Raw genomic sequence first — 18,820 nt, 5'->3', positions numbered from 1 at the left:
AAATCTTTCCTGCTTTTATGTAACACTATACAACACATATATATCTACTCACTTTTAATGTGTTGTTTAAATGTGTTCTGACCAAACACTCGCTCTATCTCTTGCTTTTCATCACATAACAGTATGGCAGAGCCAGTTTTACATGTCCTCATTCTTTTTCATGGCTTTGCCACTTACTAGCTGTGTGACCTTGTACAAGTTATTTAACCTCCCTGAGACTCGGTGCACTCACTCTCTAAAAGGGGATAACAATTGTACTTGCCACAAAGGGCTACTGTGAGGATTAAATGGGCTAATATGTGTATGGCAGGTGGTATGGTGTCTGACGCATAGTACGTGCTCAAAACAATTAGTTCTTATTGTTGTCAATAGCTCCGTGGCAGCTATACCATAATTTATTTAATCAGTTCTGTGTATGGTCACTTAGGGTGATATGTGGTTTGCAAAGATGGCCACAACAATTCTGCCCATGTGCAGAACACATGACTGTTTGCAATGGGACTTGGTGTTTTCCCCATCAAGAAATGGGGTCTATTTCCTCTCTCCTTAAATGTGAGCTGGCCACAGTATGGGCTTTGATCAAGGAAATGCAATGAAAGTGATCCTGTGGCGTTTCTTAGCCAAGGCCTCAAGAGGCCTTGCTGCCTTCGTTCTCTTCCCTCAGAGGCCGTCGCGGAAGGACGCCCAAGCCAGCTTGCTGAAGAAGCCACATGAAGGAGAGCCAAGGCACTGACGCCACAGGCCCAGCCAGCAGCTGGACCTGTGAATGAGGTCACATAGGACCAGCCACCTTGACAATTTGCTGACTGCAAATGAAGGAATAAGCCCAGGCAACAGAAAAGATCTATCCCAGCATTTTTTTTTCCCAAGATTTTATTTACTTTTAGAGAGAGAGGAAGGGAGGGAGAAAGAGAGGGAGACAAACATCAATGTGCAAAATACATTGATCCATTGCCTCTCAGACACCCCCAACTGGGGACCTGGCCCACAACCCGGGTGCATGCCCTGACCAGGAATCAAACTCAAAACTTTTGGTTCACAGGCCGGCACTCAATCCATTCAGCCACACCAGCCAGGGCAGACCTGTCCTAGCCGAAACAAATCCAAACTGCCACTTTACACAAACAACCAAGTAAGTGATTGTTGGCTTAAGCTACTCTGTTTTGGGATGATTTGTTAAGCAGCAATAGAAAGCTGAAACATTTACATTCTTAGTTCAGTTGAGTATGTGAGTATGACGCATGTTGAAATGCAAATTCCATCTCTGGCATATGAATTTCTCCACACCATGTAATGTCTCTGAACCTCAGTTTCCTCATCTGTACAATGGGATACTTTCAGTTCCTGCCTCTTCAGACTGATATGAGGATTAAATTAGAAGATGAACATTCAGTGTGGCACAGGGCAATTACTGTTGGCATCATTAACTGTGGTTGTTGCTGTTGTTCGAAGAAAGTTGAGAGTCGTGATGTAGGGGGTCAGAAAGGGTGAGTGTGAAAGATAACTGAGGTGGTCTTTGGAGGCTCCATAACTGGTGGACACTGGAGACTGAGAGCTTCTTGGGACCAGAGACCCATAGCAGGCTGGCCTGGGAGAAAGAAGGAGTTGGGTCTCAATGTGTCCTGCATAGTACAAAGAGACTATATGTGTGTGTGTCTGGGTAAACCCTCCAAATTAGGTCATGAATGGACGCTACAGTTGGGTGAAAGAATGAAAAATAACACTGTAGGAAAGGCTAAGATCACAGGTAAGTTGTGAGGGCTAAGTCTTGGGAAACACCCAAGCTCTTTTCAGATGAAATCCCAGACTCCTTACCATTGCCTGAATGCCCTTCCCACCTCTCCCATCGTATTTCCTACCTTTGTCCCCTCATTCACAGTGTTCCAGCCACCCTGTGCTCCTTCAAACTGATCAAGCTCTTTCCTACCTCAGGACCCTTGCACTTACCAGTGTTCCATTCTCAGAGCAACCATCTGAACCAGTGAGTCTAGAGTTCTCCCCCATCTTACCTTCTTCTCATCTACTTATGTTTTTTCTTCATACCACTTATTCCTACCTAACAATACTTTTTTGATTCATTTGTTTGCCTGTGCATTATTTGTTTCTCACTTTAGAAGGTGAGCTCCATAAGGAACTGGTATCTGTTTTGCTCACACCACATCCCCAGCACCTAGCACAATATCTGGCTCATATTAAGTGATTAATAGCTATAAACTAAATAACTGTGAGCAGAGGTGGGGGACAGGGAGCCATGAGAGCTAAAAAGACATGGTCCAAGAGCTAAGTGGAAGGCTAGTCATTTCTTGAAAGACTGCTTTACAGAAACATTGGGATCATCTTCTCTAACTTCCTCAGTCCACAGGTGGGGAAACAGAGACCCAGAGAAGAGGAATCACCAGCCTGAAGGCACCCATTACTGTGGGCTCCCAGCCTACTGAGATCAAATATCACAGACCTGTCTGACAATGCGGCCCAGAAAAAAGTCACCGCCACCTCCCTGAGGCCATCACTGTAAGTCTGCAGCTGCCACCACCCTCATGCCATCCCATGGGGGAGGAAAGTGTCTCTTTGGGAGTAGAGATGCCTGTCAGCTGACAAACTGCCAAAGGAGGACTGGAACTGGTGCAGAGGTACATCCCTTGGCCAGGCAGCTATTCTGAGGGAGCTCTGGTATAATAGCTGGTAGTACCAAAATAGCCCAGCCTCCTCACCCTTGTTCCAGCTCTCGCACCTCTGCCCCATCAGAGGTGAGACTAATTCTTGAATCCTCTCAGTAACACTTACATATACCAGCTTTTAGCAGAGGCTGCAGGGGACAGGATGATCATCAGACCCAGCCCAGGTCACTGGGGGCTCACAGTCTGATGGAGGAGGCAGGCTAGAGACCAGCCAGACTGCTGAATGATGGTGCCGCGGCCTGGGGGAGCTCAGGGAAGGAAGATCCTCAGAGGAAAGGACCCTTAAATTATTTGGATGGACTTTTGTAAGTTATCCAATGCAGGAAATGACAGTAACAGAGGGAACTGCCAGTGCGAAGGGACGGAGGAAACATCGGTAAATTCCAGGAATAATTTGGAGTTTTAGTGGGTGGGAGCATCAGGAACTTGAAAGGGGACAGACAGAAATGAAAGTGGGGAGGGGGGTGTCCAAATGATGTAGATACTTGGATGTCAACAGGAGAGATTTGCTACATTTGGTGCACAAAGGAGAATCTTGGGAGATTTATAACCAAGAACTCGCCGTGATCAGGTTTTGCACAGTAGAAAGTGTCCTATGGCTGCTCTGGGGATGTAGCCCGGGCAAGAACGGGAGTGGGGGCAGACCCAAGGTTGAAGAGGCTATTCTGGATGAGAAGCTCTTAGATAGGTCTCCTGTGGGAAGCAGGGTTGGGTCTCAGTCTCTAGAAGGCTGATATCGTCACCTCCTAGACTCCTGCGCCACCCCACTCCCGGGGTCCAACTTTAGTTCGCTTGCTCCGAACTCGAAGTTTGAGCAGGCAAAAATGTGCTGCTGGAACCCTAATCCTGGACGAGGGGTCCGAGCAGGAGACTTCAACTCCCAAAATGCTTCGCTCTACAGCTCTGCGGGTCGCGCATGCTTCTTTTCAAGAAAGGCGGGCCGGCTCGTAGATTGATGGGACTCGTCAGCTTGGTGAAGTGCGGGAAACCTAGAGACCGCCATCTTAGCTTGGGTCAAACCAATTGCACACTTAGGGGTTGGTTGGTGTTCGCTGTCTCGTAAGTTCTTAAACGTGCTGAAATAAAACCCAATCAATTATTGCAAGTCTCTTTATTATGCTTTAGGCGGAAAACGCCTTCCAACTTCCGCCCTAGCCCGGAAGTGAGCCCAGAGCGACAATAGGACATTCCAGTATGGCCGCTTTCAGCAAGATTCCACTAGGGGCGGGGTCTGAAGTAGTCCCGCCCCTCTTGCTGGTAGGAGGATGTTTCCGCTTCCGTCAGCCGCGGCTGCAGCCTCGCTCTGGTCCCTGCGGCTGGCGGCCGAGCCGTGTGTCTCCTCCTCCGCCGCCGCCATATTGTCTGTGTGAGGAGAGGGGAGAGCGGCCGCTACCGCTGCCGCTTGCACCACAGGTACCCTGGGAGCCGCCCGGCGAGGCCGTTGGGGGGTGGGGATTGGCCCAGGATGGGCAGCCGGGCGCGACCGCCCCTTGTGCTTCCAGCAGACTCCCGAGCGGCCCGTCGCCCTCCCCTGCCCCCCCCTACACACACACCAGCGGAGGCGCCTGCAATCCATCGGGGAGGCCCGGGGCCACCCGCCCCCCGGACTCAGGGCGGGGAGCGAGACTTGGGGACAGATGCTGATGTGAGGGTGGGATCTAGGTCTCGAGAGCCCAGCGTATTAGGGGGAAGAGGGCTGCACTGGGGCGGGGACTAGGGGGCAACTTGGAGGAGGGGGTCGCCAGAGGGGGAGGGAAGCTTAAGGGGTGGGGCTGCAGGGGATGCTGGGGGCTGGTCCCGAGGGGAACGGTGCCTGCTGGGTAGGGTGGGGCGAACCCTCCCTGGGAGCCTGGCAGCTGGGGTGGGGGCCTTCCAAGGGTCCCTGTAGGCGAGGCTGGGCTTCCCACCTGCTGACTGGGCTGCAAGGTGGAGGGAACTGGGGCCGAGGTCGCCGAGGAGAAAGCCGGAGGGAACAACGAAGTGGGGTAGACGGGGTTGGAGTTGGAGTTGAGGGGTAGTTGGGAGACTGGGTGGAAGAGGAGCGAGATGTAGAATTAAAGGTTGGCTAAGAGTATACATATTAGTGACCTTTTGTAAGAGTAGGACTTTTATTTCGTTTCCCCGCCCCCACCCCGGCGTTGGAACATTTTTAGCCGAGGCAGGTGATGGGTGGAGCCTCTGTAGTTTGTTTTTGGGAAGCAAAGTCAGGGTCAGGAGAAGTTGCTTCTTGGCTATTGCTATTGTGGGAAGTGGTGAGTTCTGAAAAGGAGGTGGCAAATTTGAGAAGACTTGATTATCTTTCATCTGCTAAGTGGTATGAGAAGGGTGTGTGGGGAAAAGAAATGAAAAGAAAGCTAGAGAAGGAAGTTTTTTCTAAGAGTTGGGAGGACCCCCCCCCTCCATCTAAGGGGTTACAGTATAGGCCCAGTGGTAAATAATGAGACTGCCTGGGTTCTCAAATATCTGTGCTACTACTACATAGTTGTGTGACCTAACCTCCGTAAGCCTCAATTTTTCTGTCTGTGTAATGGGCATGATAGTATTCTCTAAACTATAATGGTGAGGAGTAAATAAGATTTGTGTTGAGTGCTTACCATGGTGCTTAGCAGATAGTAAGTGCTCGATAGATCGTACTGTATCTAGTAGTAAAAGGGACTAGCTGGTGTATTTGGGGTTGCCCCATTCTGAGTGAAATTTATAGTCAAGAATGGGACAGTAGGTAACGCCTCACAATGTTATCTTTGTAGTTGTTGCAGTGTTTTGGTTTCGTTGTCTTTTGGGTTAACCAGCTTGGTGGACCTTGGACTGAAAGATCAGGACCAATACTAGTTCTCCCTCATCATTTTAAAAAGTTCACTTGCAGTTTCACCTGAATAGGTTTGTCCTTCCGTGACTTTGAAATAGGTGAGTTGCATTTCTATTGGAGGATGACGGTGTATGACTTGAATAAGGAAGGAGAAAGGTTTGGCAGTTTACTTAGAATGATTACAAAGTTAGGTTTCCTTGGGGCAACTCATTTCTACCTGTGCCCTCTTGTGTCCTCAAGGATACAGTAGAGAAGAGAAAAGTGCATTTAACGGGGTGCATTGGGTTACTTTCTGCCTAGTGGATTGATGAATGGCCTTGCTCTTTGAGGATGAAACAAGTGACAGCTTCTTCTCCACGATGTATTTTTAAGCTTTCCTTCCTGAGCCCTCACTAGCAGGTCACCTAGCCATTCTCTTCAGGTTGAGTCCTTGATTTTACTGTTGTCTCTATCTCTGAACATACACCTTTCTTTACATATTCTTTTGATGAAAGGAAAATTTTTCTTTAGGTGCTGAGTTAAAGCCTTATGTAGGGTTTGGGTTTGTAGTCGGCAGAATGCCCTCCCTCCCCCGCCAAAAAAGATGTTCCTACTCTAATCCCCAGAATCTTTACATAACTAACATGGTAAAAGGGACTTGGCAGATGTAATTAAGGTTAAGAATCTTTAAAATAGGAAGATTGTCCTGGATTTTACAGGCAGGTCCAGTCTAATCACGTGAGCCCTTAAAAGCAGAGAACTTTCTCCAGCCAGGAGTTAAAAAGAGAGGAGGGGGGCATAAGGGAAATCAGAGATCTGAATCATGAGAGGGACTCCATTTGCTCTTGCTAGAAGGGGCCACACGGAAACCATGAGAGGGAATGTGGGTGGCCTCTACTAGCAAAGACCAGCCCTGGTGACAGCCAGCAAGGAAGTGGAGGCCTCAGTCCTACAGCCACAAGGAACTTCATTTAGCCAACAGCCTGAATGAGCTTGGAAACGGAGTCTTCCCTAGAGTTTCCAGCAAGGAGTACACCTTGAGTTTGGCCTTGAGAGACCCTAAGCAGGAGACATAGCCAAGTTCACCTGACTTCTGACCTACAGAAACTGAGATGATAAATTTTGGTTGTTTTAAGTCATTACGTTTGTGGTAATTTGTTATGGCAGCAATAGAACACTAGTATAGATTTTGGTACCAGGAGTGGGGTACTATAACCTAAAAATGTGGAAGTGACAGTGGAGGTCAGAAAATTTTTGACTATGATAAAAAAAGGCTTTGAATAACAGATGGTTACTAGCAATACGAATGTTACTGCCTCTGCTAGTGAGGGCTCAGGTGGAAGTGGGGTATGCATTAGGGACTGGAGCAGAAAGGATCCTTGTTACAAAGTGGCAAAGAAGCTTAGAATTGTGTCCTGTAGTTACATGGAAAAGAAAGTAAGTGATAAACATGGATATTTAGCTGAGCAGATTTCCAAGCAAAGTCTTGAAGTTGCACCCTGGTTTGTTTTTATCGGATGTTAGTCTGACTAATGGCGTGAATTTAGGAAATTCACCTAAAGCCTTCTGGGTCCTTGAGAATTTATACTAGCAGAAACAGTGACAGCTTGGATTGAAAGAAACAGTAGCAAGTTAAAGAGGGCTGTGAATTCCCTAAATTTTCTCAGGAAGCAGGCTGGTAAAACCACTCAGGTGTAACTCTGCTGCTTTTTGGGGAAAGGGGGGGGGGTTGGAACTAATGGCCTGGAGAGGTAGAGCTGAATACCACTGAGGATTTTTCTCTGGTTTGAAATGGAACGGAGTTTGCTCAGGTTTTGAAACTGCTGTGGACTGATGGATCTGTTTCTCTTATATTTTATCAGTTTGGACTGGAATGTTTATAACATTGCTCCATGCATGACCCACAGGGATTGTAGTTAATATACAGGGTCCAGCAGAAGTAATACCTGCTTGAGTGTGGTTGGTAGGGTAATAGAGGTGTAATAATTTATAGTTTTAATTTAAACATTTCACCTAAAATGTCATTTGGTATGCTTGAGTGTGATATTGTTATGTTATAGAATGACATGCTTATGATTTTGTAATAAAAGATTTTGTAATAAAAAGGGGGGTGTTGTTTATGCCTGTATTATAGTCAGGTCCTCATCTACACCTGATTTAGTTGATGATGATATTTGGGACTTTTGACTTGATGAGCTTTAGTCGGGAGGCTAGAGGGTGGGTGTGGTAGGAAAAATGACACCTCCCATCCCCAAAAGATGTCCATACTCTCATCCCTGCAGTCTAAATTATATTAACATTATGTGGCAACGAGACTTTGCAGATCGGAAATTATTCTATTGCAGATCATCCTGGGTTGTCTGGGTGGGTCCAATCTAATCACATGAAAGCAGAGAACATTCTCTAGCCAGAATCAGATTTAAAGCATGAGAGGCACTCAGCCTGCCATTACTGGAGGGGGCCACATGGAAAGCATAAGAAGAAATGTGTGCAGACAACCGGCAAGGAAATGGGGACATCAGTCCTGTGACCAGAAGGAACTAAATTCAGTCTCTGATCAGAATAAGCTTGGAAACAGATTTCTCCCAGTTTCCAGCAAGGAATGTAGCCCCGTGGACACCTTGAGTTGGGGCCTTGCAAAACCCTAAGTAGAGGACCCACTCACCCAAGGTCACCTGACTTCTTACCTATAGAAACTGTGAGATAATAAGTTTATATTGTTTCTGGTAATTTGTTAAGCAACAGTAGAGAACTAATAGAAAGGTTTTGCTAGTTTTATTTAAGAATCTTTGGGGGATTATTTTCTGGAGAACAGAGGAGGCAGATTGTTCTGTAAAGTGATTTGGTCCTGGAAGACTTTGCAGAATAATGGGTTGAGTGGAACCTATACCTCTTCCTTAATGATTAAGTATCCTGTTACTGTCCTTACTTGCAATTTGAAGGGACTAGTTGACCAGCTTAGTAGAATGTAGATTCTAGAGCTACAGGCCATTTTAGTAGGACCTCTACAAATTGATGATTCTCCCATGTCTATAATAAATGTTGGGTAAAAGATTTTACTTATTTTTAGAGCGAGGGAAAGAAACATCAATGTGTGGTTGCCACTTGTGCCCCCAGCTGGGGACCTTGTCCCTTACCCAGGCATGTGCCCTGACTGTGAATTGAACCAGTGACCCCTGGGTTTTCAGGCTAATGCTTAATCCACTGCACCACACTGGCCAGGACTCTTCACTAACTTTTATTGGCTGAATAAAGCAGTCAGTTTGTGACAACCATTGAAAGATTTATTTTCTGTTTTTTTAGAGGAGAGAGAAATGGGTGGTTTTTATGAATTTGTAACCACCAATACACACAGTCTGTTCCTTCACGCCTCCCATCCCAACCCAAAGGTGTTGTAAGGTCTTTTCTCCTCATCGTAGTCATTGGAGGTTAAGAGTCAGATTTGGAGATAATTGCAGAGTGGAGTTCTCTAGCTTTGAAAAAAAATACTGTTTTTGTTCTTCAGCCTATTGAATTAGACTCATAAAATGTGGGCTCCCAACTTTACTGAGGGAGACTTCAGCGAATGGAGGAAACGAGACCAATTCTTTTTGAATTAGTTACCTGATTACAAAATTAGAGCATTTCAGGGTATGAAAGACTTTTGAGATTATTGTTGGACTTTTGGGTTTAGAAAAAAGGAAATTGGGTCATATGAAGGTTAAGTGGCTCAACCAAGTATCTCAGCCCTAGAACTGGCCTAGAATCCTGGTCCAGGCGATGGAAATGGATGGCTTTTGAACTATAGCAGGTCCTGGAATAACATCCTTTCGTCGGAAGGTTGGTGAGATGCCATTGGAACTTGACTCTTGTTTATATCAATTAGCCTGTGGTAAAATTGGGTTTCCTTTTTTTTTTTTTATATCCTCACTTGAGGATATGTTTATTGTTTTAGAGAGAGGAAGAGAGATTGACATCAATTGGTTGCCTCCTGTACTGGCCATGGCCATATGCTCCCTGACTGGGAATCAAACTCACAAACTTCTTGTGTACGAACCGGTGTTCTAACCGACTGAGCTGCCTGGCCAGGGCAAAATTGGGTTTCCATATATGTCGTTTCACTTAAAGTTGTAGCTTAGAGGCGACATTGAGGATTTATTGTATATCCCTGTGCACCACTCCTTGCCTTGTCCTTTTTCTAGATTTTACCTTGTACAGGTTGTCTCTCTGTGCCTCAGTTTCCTCATGGGGTAATGTGAGTATCAGGATAATGCATGTAGCGCAGTACTTAACAGAGTGTCTGAAAGATGTTAACTATTATATATGATTATTGTTTGGACAACTATATGACTTGTGCATAAACATCACAGTACAATCTGTGTAAGTTCAGAAATTAAGAACTGGTACGATTTGGCACTGGATTGGGTAAGGACTTAGCGTTTTAAGGTAATAATGCTTGTGATACTTACTTTAAAAAGAGAAACTGGATTTGATCCTTGGTCTATCACAGTTCATTGGGCGACCTGGACCAAGTTTGTTTCACAAGAGTATTAGTTTGTTCATACACCTAAATGTCTTTGAATTCCTAAGATGGATGACTTTAAAAGTAGTGTATCATTTAATTGTTTCTTAATAGAAAGAAATCTAGGCCAGCTAGCTTTTCAAATGAAGAAATTCCTCTAGGATTATTAAGGAACTGCTGTCATTGGAACAAGGGATATATTTACATTGGGTTATAGACAGTTGGCGGTTTTTCTTAAATATTTGGTATGCTCCAGCGTAGATATCAGCAGACTTAGCTGTTAACCAAAGTTTGTTTTTTTTTTGTTTGTTTTTTTTTTTTCACATTATAGAGATCAAGAATTTAGTCTTTTTAAAAGTTTAAGGTGAATGAATTCACAGTATCATGCTAGGAGTGGCATTTCACTGATTTCTACAAATTCTGTATTTTAGACATAAGACACCTACTTAGCAACAGTTGCTATGGTGGGCAAGCTTTTTTTACATTAGTGATGATAGTGTTTTCTTGCATAGAAAATACTGAGCTATCTGAAGTGAGGGTTTTAGGGTTAAATGCCAGGGTATACTTAGAATAATCATTTGTTATTTTAGATGTGTTGCATCTTAAATACCTTTACATTGGCCGCTTTTTCTCTTTTTTATACCTTTTGGTCTTGTGAATTTTTCTAGCAATCTTTTGTTAGCTGAAACAGTTTAATCTGCTTGGGCCCTGGCAGGGTGGCTCAGTTGGTTGGGGCATCATCTCTGTACACCAGAAAGGTTATGGGTTCAACCACCGGTTGGGACATGTCCTGGATGTTTCCCTCTCAAATTGATGTCCGTCTGTCTGTCTGTCTCTCACTCACCCTCTCACCCCACCCCTCCCTTCTTCTCCCTCTCTCCCTCTCTCCCTCTCTCTCAAATCAATAAGCATATTCTCGGGTGAGGATTTTTTTAAAAAAATTAATCTGTGTGGAAAAGTGAGCACTTGCAATTTTCTGGAGTTACAACTGATGCATTAATGAGCATTTCTCAGTTTAGTTACCTCATTGACATTCTATAAATTTTAAGAAAACGAACCTGTTAAAAACAAATGGATAAATTATTTTCCTAAAGAAATGAATCCTGTCATATTACAAAGTACAAGATAGCCATTTTAGGCTCTTCCATTTATAACCAGTCAGAGGTGTTTCTTACTCAGCAGACCCTCCCTCCTTCGGCACCTGCTGCATTTCAGGTAGGTGCCTTGCTGAGAATCTCTCGATCGTCCCTGTCCTCAAGTCTACAGCCGAGGACGTTTTGTAATAACGCATGTATCATTCCACAACTTAATATTCTAGGATGTTTTCTTATGAAGGAAAACTCCTATTGCCTTTGTGTCTCAGGTATAGTTTCTGAAGCAGCTACAGAAATTTGGGGTGGGGAGTTGAGAATTTCTCCTTCTTAATAGAATTCTTCAACTGACATTGCTTGGTGTACGGGGGTAACAGAATTGTTGGAAAGAAGTCCAGCTTTAGAGTGAGGCAGACCAAGTTTGGGGACCGTTACTTAATGTCTCTCAAGTCTAGATTTTTGTCATCTAAACAATTAAGATAACTACTTCGCACAAGTTAATTATTAGCCTGTAAAATGGGGTTAGTGGTACTTAGTTATTAACCCACAAGTGAGGGATAATGACGAGAGCAACAGATGACGTTATCTCAGGGTTACGGTGAGGGCTGACAGAGATAAGTTACTGAAATGCTGGGTGCCCGGCTAATGTGAGTTCTTACCCTTTCCTGCCAGCGAAGACAGTATGTTCATTGTCAGTGCTGCCACTCTTTTTTCTTTATTTTCATTTTCTGCTGCCAGGAGTACTTGTTTTTTAATGAGGCCTTTCGACTTGTACTTCCTGTTTCTGGTGTGGCCTGCTGGTTGGGTGAGGTACTGAATTGCTGCTGTTGAGGGGTGGGTCATTATGTAATCAAGCCCAGTGTGGCTGCCTTAGTCACTCGTTCACAGTGCAAATGACCAGAGTGGCTATCTGGTCCTCATGAGTATTGGGTTCTCTTGCTTCTAGACAGAGAAGTGAATTCCACCTCAGATTTGGGGAATGTTCAAAGTTTGGTCTCCTGCAGTCTTGTGAACCTGACTCAGAGGTGTTGTTTCTTGGCGGTTCTTTGATTATAGTTTGGGAACTCCTTGTGCATTTGTGTACTAGAGATGTGTTTGAAGAACTTTATCCACATTGACATCATCTGTATATCCTGTTCTTCTAGGTAATGTACTAATTTGCGTTCTTGTTCTGTATTCTTAAATCATATACTCCTTAGGTAGGGCGGGAACCTGTCTTTATCAGTAATTTAAAGTGGTTAATGTGTTCTGAGTGTTTATGACTCGTTATATAACATGAATACAAATAGCCATCTGCCTTGGAGTTTTTTTCTTCCATCATTTAAAACCTGGCTTTTACACCATAGTGGCCTTATAATGAAGAGAATAATGAAGACTTCTCATTGTTGAAATTCACAGGCTCCACCCTTCTCGTCTTGCCTCCACATTTAAATCGACCCATTTCATTGTATTTATGATAGGCTGTTACTGAATCAGTGGGCAGAATTAGGAATAGTTGAGATAGTGAAAATAATCTATTTAGTTTGAATTCCAAACAGAGCTGGGCTCAGACCTGGCCCTAGCCACTTAGTAATCCTGTGAGTCAGTAAGCCATTTAACTTCTAGACTTGTTTATTTCTAAAATGAGATGTGCATCTCATACCAGACCTGGCTTATTAGAGGTGTTCAAATGATAGCAATAATTATTACATACGTAAATGCTGGGGTATACTCTCGATTACCCTAGGTCTTAACTGAAGTTTTTTCTGTATTTGCTTCTAAAAAATTGTGGTCAGTGGAATAAAGTACCAGATTGTGACTTTATTTTCCTGTGTTGCCTGGTTAAAATACATACAATGACGTCTTTACCCATCATTCATTATATTCTATATTATTGGAGACAGTGCTGGACTAAGACTTCCATCAGCTGTTTGAGGTAGAACTGCATTGATTCATGTCAGACTGCTTGGGTTTTTGTACAGTGCTTCCCTCCATTGGAAGACCTCCCACTGTTGCTGTATTATTCATGTAGCATTGGAACTTCGTTTCCTCTTCTGATTTAAAGGTGAAGAAATAAAATTCACACAGAGGGTCCAAATGTTTTGTTTTGTTTTGTTTTCATTTTGGGTTTTTTTTTTTGTTATTCCATACATGTTGGTTTGTTTTATGGAAATGCTTGAGTGTTTTGCCTTTTAAAATAACAATGTTGTCAATTTTGTCAATGGGAATAAAAACAGAATGCCTAGTGAGTGATATGTTAAAATTATAGTGTCTTAAATATCCTGCAAATTTAAGCAGGCAGTAACTTAATGGGTTGTCAGGTGTTAACTGTGAATGTTTACAGTTCTGAATTCAGCTCTTAGCAGGACGGGGTGGGGGGGGAACGTTGGCTTTGAACAGATTGTTTTCTTGCTTACTCAGTGTGCACTTGGAGTCTTGGGATTTGAAGGTCAGAATGGGTTAGGGAAACTGTCAAGGAGCCACTTGCTAACCATTTTTACCTGTATAATTCTCTCCTATTTAAAAAACAAGAACGCCACAACTTTTTTGGCAGTAGTCTGATAGATGAGAAAGAATGTTCTTGGCCACGTTTACCACCTTGGGTTGAAACAGGAAAGGAGAATCATAAAGTGGGGGGCGGGAGGGGAGATAATTTCATTTCTTTTGGCTCATTCTTCTTCCAAGTTAGGGTTAAAAGGTTTAGTTTGTGTTCATTGTTTGGGGTTTGTATTCCAAAGACTTCCAAATACATCATCTCCCAGAAGAAACAGTAGCTCATTAGTGTCATACCTGGATAAAACGTGAAAGGTGCAAAGATGATTGCATAGCTCTTGAAATAAGGGGAGTTATGAAATAGTTTTCTCGACCTGTGTCGATTTTTACTATTTAGCTCATGACCTCCATAGGTCATTTAAACCAGAAATTTTCAGTGAGTGTATATATCAGGAGTTACAGATGTGTGGAGATTCTGGTCCTGTCACTCCTCTGGCCATTTGTGGCAGGGTACAGGGCGTCCGAGTCAATGACCTTAAGTCTGAAAGTCTTTATCATTTATTCCACTGTGTCATACAGATACTATTTTTTTCTCTTGAGTTCTGAGTTTTTAAAAGGCTGTGAGGACTAATTTTAAAAGTTCAATAATGATATCTTAAAAGTTTTAAGATTCAAGATTTAAGATTCAATCTTAAAGCTTGGCTTTAAGTTCAGAAAAGACCCTTTTTAAGTATCTCTCTGGCCCTTAAGTTCTCTTTTTATATTTAATTCAAGGGATATACTTAAAAATGTAAGACACTACATGATTTCTTTGGACACTTAGGAAGAAATTCAAGTTCTTATTTTTTAAGCAGTAATGTGAAGCAAAAATAAAGTTCCCTTGTATAAACTCTGTGTCCTCACCTAACACTGAAGCTGACATTTTATTAATCATTCATCATTCATCACTCATGCTGGAACATAAATTGAAGCTTAAGATACATTGTCTTATTCTCTTACCTCAGGAAATAATAGGGTATATTTAGTTTAAGAAATTTAATTGTTTAATATTTGTGTAAATTAGCAAGTTAACCTTTTAAAATGAATGTTTTACGGTGTTAAAAATGTTCATTTCCTTTTGTCTGACTCACCAATTCTTAATTTTGCTGGGGTTGACAGATTCCTCTGAGCCTATAATAAAAGCCATAGACCTTGTCTTAAAAAAAAAAAATAAAATGTACCTGCCCATGTTATTTGGTATATACTTACAAGGGGTTTATGGACCTCTGATCTCATTGATGAACTGCATTTTCAGTATCATAATTTGCATTGTTCAAATACTAGTTTTCTCTTTTTATTACTTTTAATACTGTAACAGTTACCTGATTTATCATTTGCCACAGTATTATTCTTTCAACAAGTATTTCTGGGCCATCTTCTACATGTCCAGACTCCTGAGGATACAGTTTTCTACCCTTAGAGCTTTGTTTAGTTAGAGGTGAGTGTGTGAACAGTGCAGTGGCAGTGCTAGATGGAAAGGTAAGCCATGGGTGCTTGCTGGTGGAGTACAAAGGCGTCTTGACCATTAGAATTTTTTTTGTAAATCCACTGTCAGTTCTGTATTTCTTTTTTTTTGTTTTTTAATGTTAAAGATTTTATTTATTTTAGAGAGAGGACAAGGGAGAGAGAAATACTGCTGACTGGTTGCCTCTAGTAGATTTCCTTACCGGGAATCAAACTGGCGACCTTTTGCTTTGCTGGACATGTCCATCCAAGCTGGATGAGTCAGCGTGGTTCTGTATTTCTTGACAAAAAGCATATTGTGGTCCTGGCTGGTATGGCTCAGTGGAGTGAGCACCAGCCTGCAAACCAAAGGGCCACTGGTTCAGTTACCCATCAGGGCACATACCTGGCTTGGGGGCCAGGTCCCCAGTTGGGGGTGTGCAAGAGGCATTGATGTTTCTTTCCCTCTCTTTCTCCCTCCCTTCCCATCTCTCTAAAAATAAATAAATAAATTTTTTAAAAAACATTAACAACAAACAAAACCCCAACATACTGTGAACTGTTCCTAATGGAAACTTAAATCAAGGCACAAATAGTCTATTTATTTATTTGATTGTTGTTCAGTTACAGTTGTCCCCATTTCCCCCTCCCCATTGCTCTCCCCTGCCCCGTCCAACCGCTGCTCCTGAAGACAATCCTCACCCCATTGTCCATGGGTCCTTTGTACCTGTTCTCCTTCCCCCACTGTCCCCCACCCACCCCCCTAAGGAACAAATAGTATCTTATTTTTAGATAGAAAGAAAGGGGGAGAGAAACATCAATGTGTGGTTGCCTTTCATGTGCCCCACACTGAGGACCTGGTCCGCAAGACAGGCATTTGCCCTGACTTGGAATCAAAACAGCAACTCTGTGGTTTGCAGGCCGGTGCTCAATCCACTGAGCCACACCAGCCAGGGCAGGAACAAATAGTCTTAAGTTGAGAACCTAAATGTGCTTGTCATTGCTTGTGATAATACTGAACATTTTCTTTGCCCATATTTTTTCCGAGTTATCTTTTTTTAACATGTCAGTTTATTTATAAATTTATATATTTCGTGTAGAGCAGGGATTGCTAACTCAAATATCCACAGGAGTTGGACCAGTAAGCTAAATTAATGGAATTATCCAGGTTTATCTATCTCGTTTCCAGTGGATGGGTTTTAGAGTCCATTGTTGGATACGTATAGCTCAGCAGATCAGAGTGACTTTGTCAGTGCAGGAATACAAAATCATTGTTACCAGACAGACCTACCTACCTTCTTCTGAGGTCAGTGTTGGCAACTAAGTCACACTTAAAAATGAGCATCACAAAACGTCTTTTTTTGATCCTTACCTGAGGATATGCTCATTGACTTTAGAGAAAGAGAAAGGAGGAGGGAGGGAGAAATTGATCGGTTGCCTCCCACATGTTCCCAGAGGATCGAACCTGCAACCCTTTTGGTGTACAAGACGATGCTTCAACCAAATAAGCCATCTCTTACAACTAAGCCATTACCCAGGGCTATTACAAAACATTATAACATCTAATTCAACTTAACAGCTGATTCACTTTCTAAAAACACTGAAAAAACTTGTATAGAAATGTTCACTGCCGCGTTATTCATAATAGCTGAAAAGTGGAAACCTGAATGTCCATCAACTCATGACTGAATGAACAAAATGTGGTATGTCTATGTGGTGGACTTAGCCATGAAAAAGAATGAACTACTGTGAATAAAACTATATCATGGATGAACCTTGAAAACAAGCAAAATGAAAAAAGCTAGACATACAAGGTCACATATTACATCACTTCATTTATATGGAATGTCCAGGATGGGCAAACCTACAGAGACAGAAAACAGGTTAGTGATTGTTGGGGAGTAGGCGCCAGGGGAGTATGCAGAATGACTGCTGTGGGGTATTGGGTGACTTTTGGGGGTATTGGTAATGTTCTGAAATCAGATAGTGGTGGTGATTGCACATTGTGAATATGCTAAACACCACTAAATGACACGCTTAAAATGGTGAATTTTTTAAATGATGAATTTTATGTTCGTTGGGTTTTACCTGAATTTTAACAATTGGGGGGGGGGGGACATACTCTGTGAGCCAAATACAACATAAGTGTTTGCTGTAGAGCAGAATGAATAGGCTGTGAATCTAAACAGAATAGTTTTAAATCACCTCTCTGTGGCATGGTAGCAGTTATTTTGATATATTTGCCTTCTATAAAATGGGAAGAATATTCCCTAGGTCTTGGACTTGTTAGGTTTAGAAGTGATCAATACAAATCCCAAAAAGCAGTGACTGGCTCACCATAGACATTCACATACGTTTATAATTGAAAACCAGCCAGTGTTGGCCACCTCTAGTTCTAGCCTGTGTTTTGTTGCCAGGTCTAGGATGGCCTGCACTGTTAGTTATTGCTTATCCATCACCTCAGGAGGTGTGGTTGTCTCCTTTGTAATCTACCTCTAGGGCAGTAAAGGGAGGAGTGGGAGAAAGTATTATTCCTTATATTCTGCAGTTTCTTCACTGTAATCAGACACTGTGAAATGACAGATCCAAAGTCATATTTGTTCATAGTGGCTCCAGGGTTCATGTCTTTCAGTAACAGTACTGAACATTTTCTGTAGCTCTGTCAAGGGTTGTTGAGTACTGTGCTCATCACATTGGGTAAATGATACGGCCTCATGAAAGCTTATGGCCTAAAGAAGCATCTTTCACACATTGACTGGTTATCTCTTTGGGAAGTGATAGTATGGTTTTTACCTCTGGTGTTATGTGCGTGCTAACGTTTATATGTAAGACTGAAGAGCATCTTTAAAGTCAACTGCAGATTAAATATCTACCATACAGCCAAACAAGTTTTCTTAATTTTGAACAGGAGAAAGTCTATATGCAAGCAAGATTAATTTTTCCCAAAATATTGTTTACTACTGTCTTGATATTCAGTTCTTCGAACATTTATGCAACACCACACTAGGCACTGTGATAAATACAGGGCACACATACCAAGAGAAATAAGAGTCCAGGTCCTTGAGTTCACTATCTGCTGAGAGAGAAGTGTATAAACAAAATACATGTGCTGGCTTTATGAGTATGTGGAAGCGCTTTGGCTCCAGAGGAAGTGCTCTTCTTGTTTTAGAGAGGTGTGGAAAGGCTTCGTCTGGATGTAAAACTGATTCTTGAAGGGTGAGGAGTTCCCCTAGAAAGCAGGATTAGGATAGGGAGTGGGGGCAGGAGTATATTCAGTACTCATTTGCTTAACATTTACAAAGTTTGTAACTTTTTATAAGTGTTCTGGAAGTGTTAAGCTGTGCAGTAGAGAGACATTAGGACAGAACAGAGGTTGTAAAGTGATAACCCAGTTACAATACAGATTGAACTGTGTATGGGAGTATTCAGGGTTTACACATGCGTGCGTGTGTGTGTGTGTGTGTGTCAGTTTTGGTAAGTCCTCTGGGAATTTCAGATTTACTGGCATAAAGTTGTTCGTGTTATCCTATGTTTGATTATTCAGTGTTTTAGGACACAGTGTTTTGGGATATGATAGGATTTTTCCCCTTTCATTTTTACAATTAATATACAGTAAAATTGATTCTTCGTTTTCAGTTCTGTAAATTATATCACACACATAGATTGAAGTAACCACCATTACAGCCAGGACATTGAGCCCTTGTTAGTCACACTAGGTCTCCCACCCCTAGTCTCTGGCAGCCTTCATTCTGTTCTCAGTATAATTTTATCTTTTCAAAAATATTATATAAATGGAATCAAACAATATATA

General features: G+C 42.5%; 1 protein-coding gene across 5 annotated transcripts in view; it reads left to right on the top strand.

The window, feature by feature from the left end:
- The first annotated feature begins 3,957 nt into the window (after window positions 1-3,957).
- The window catches only part of CSNK2A1 (casein kinase 2 alpha 1), a 53,189-nt gene continuing 38,326 nt past the window's right edge, over window positions 3,958-18,820 (top strand). For 4 of the 5 annotated variants that reach the window (XM_045832727.1, XM_045832729.1, XM_045832724.1 and 1 more), the window contains exon 1: window positions 3,962-4,091. The gene's annotated coding sequence lies outside the window, so the exon portion shown is untranslated. Of the gene's footprint in view, window positions 4,092-18,820 lie in introns of all 5 variants that reach the window. The other variant, XM_045832725.1, reaches the window with a different exon arrangement.

The sequence above is a fragment of the Phyllostomus hastatus genome, unplaced genomic scaffold (genome assembly GCF_019186645.2).
Source record: "Phyllostomus hastatus isolate PE091 unplaced genomic scaffold, TTU_PhHast_1.1 phas_contig_17, whole genome shotgun sequence".
NCBI classification, from domain to species: Eukaryota; Metazoa; Chordata; class Mammalia; order Chiroptera; family Phyllostomidae; genus Phyllostomus; species Phyllostomus hastatus.
This window is presented reverse-complemented; position numbering and strand designations above follow the sequence as displayed.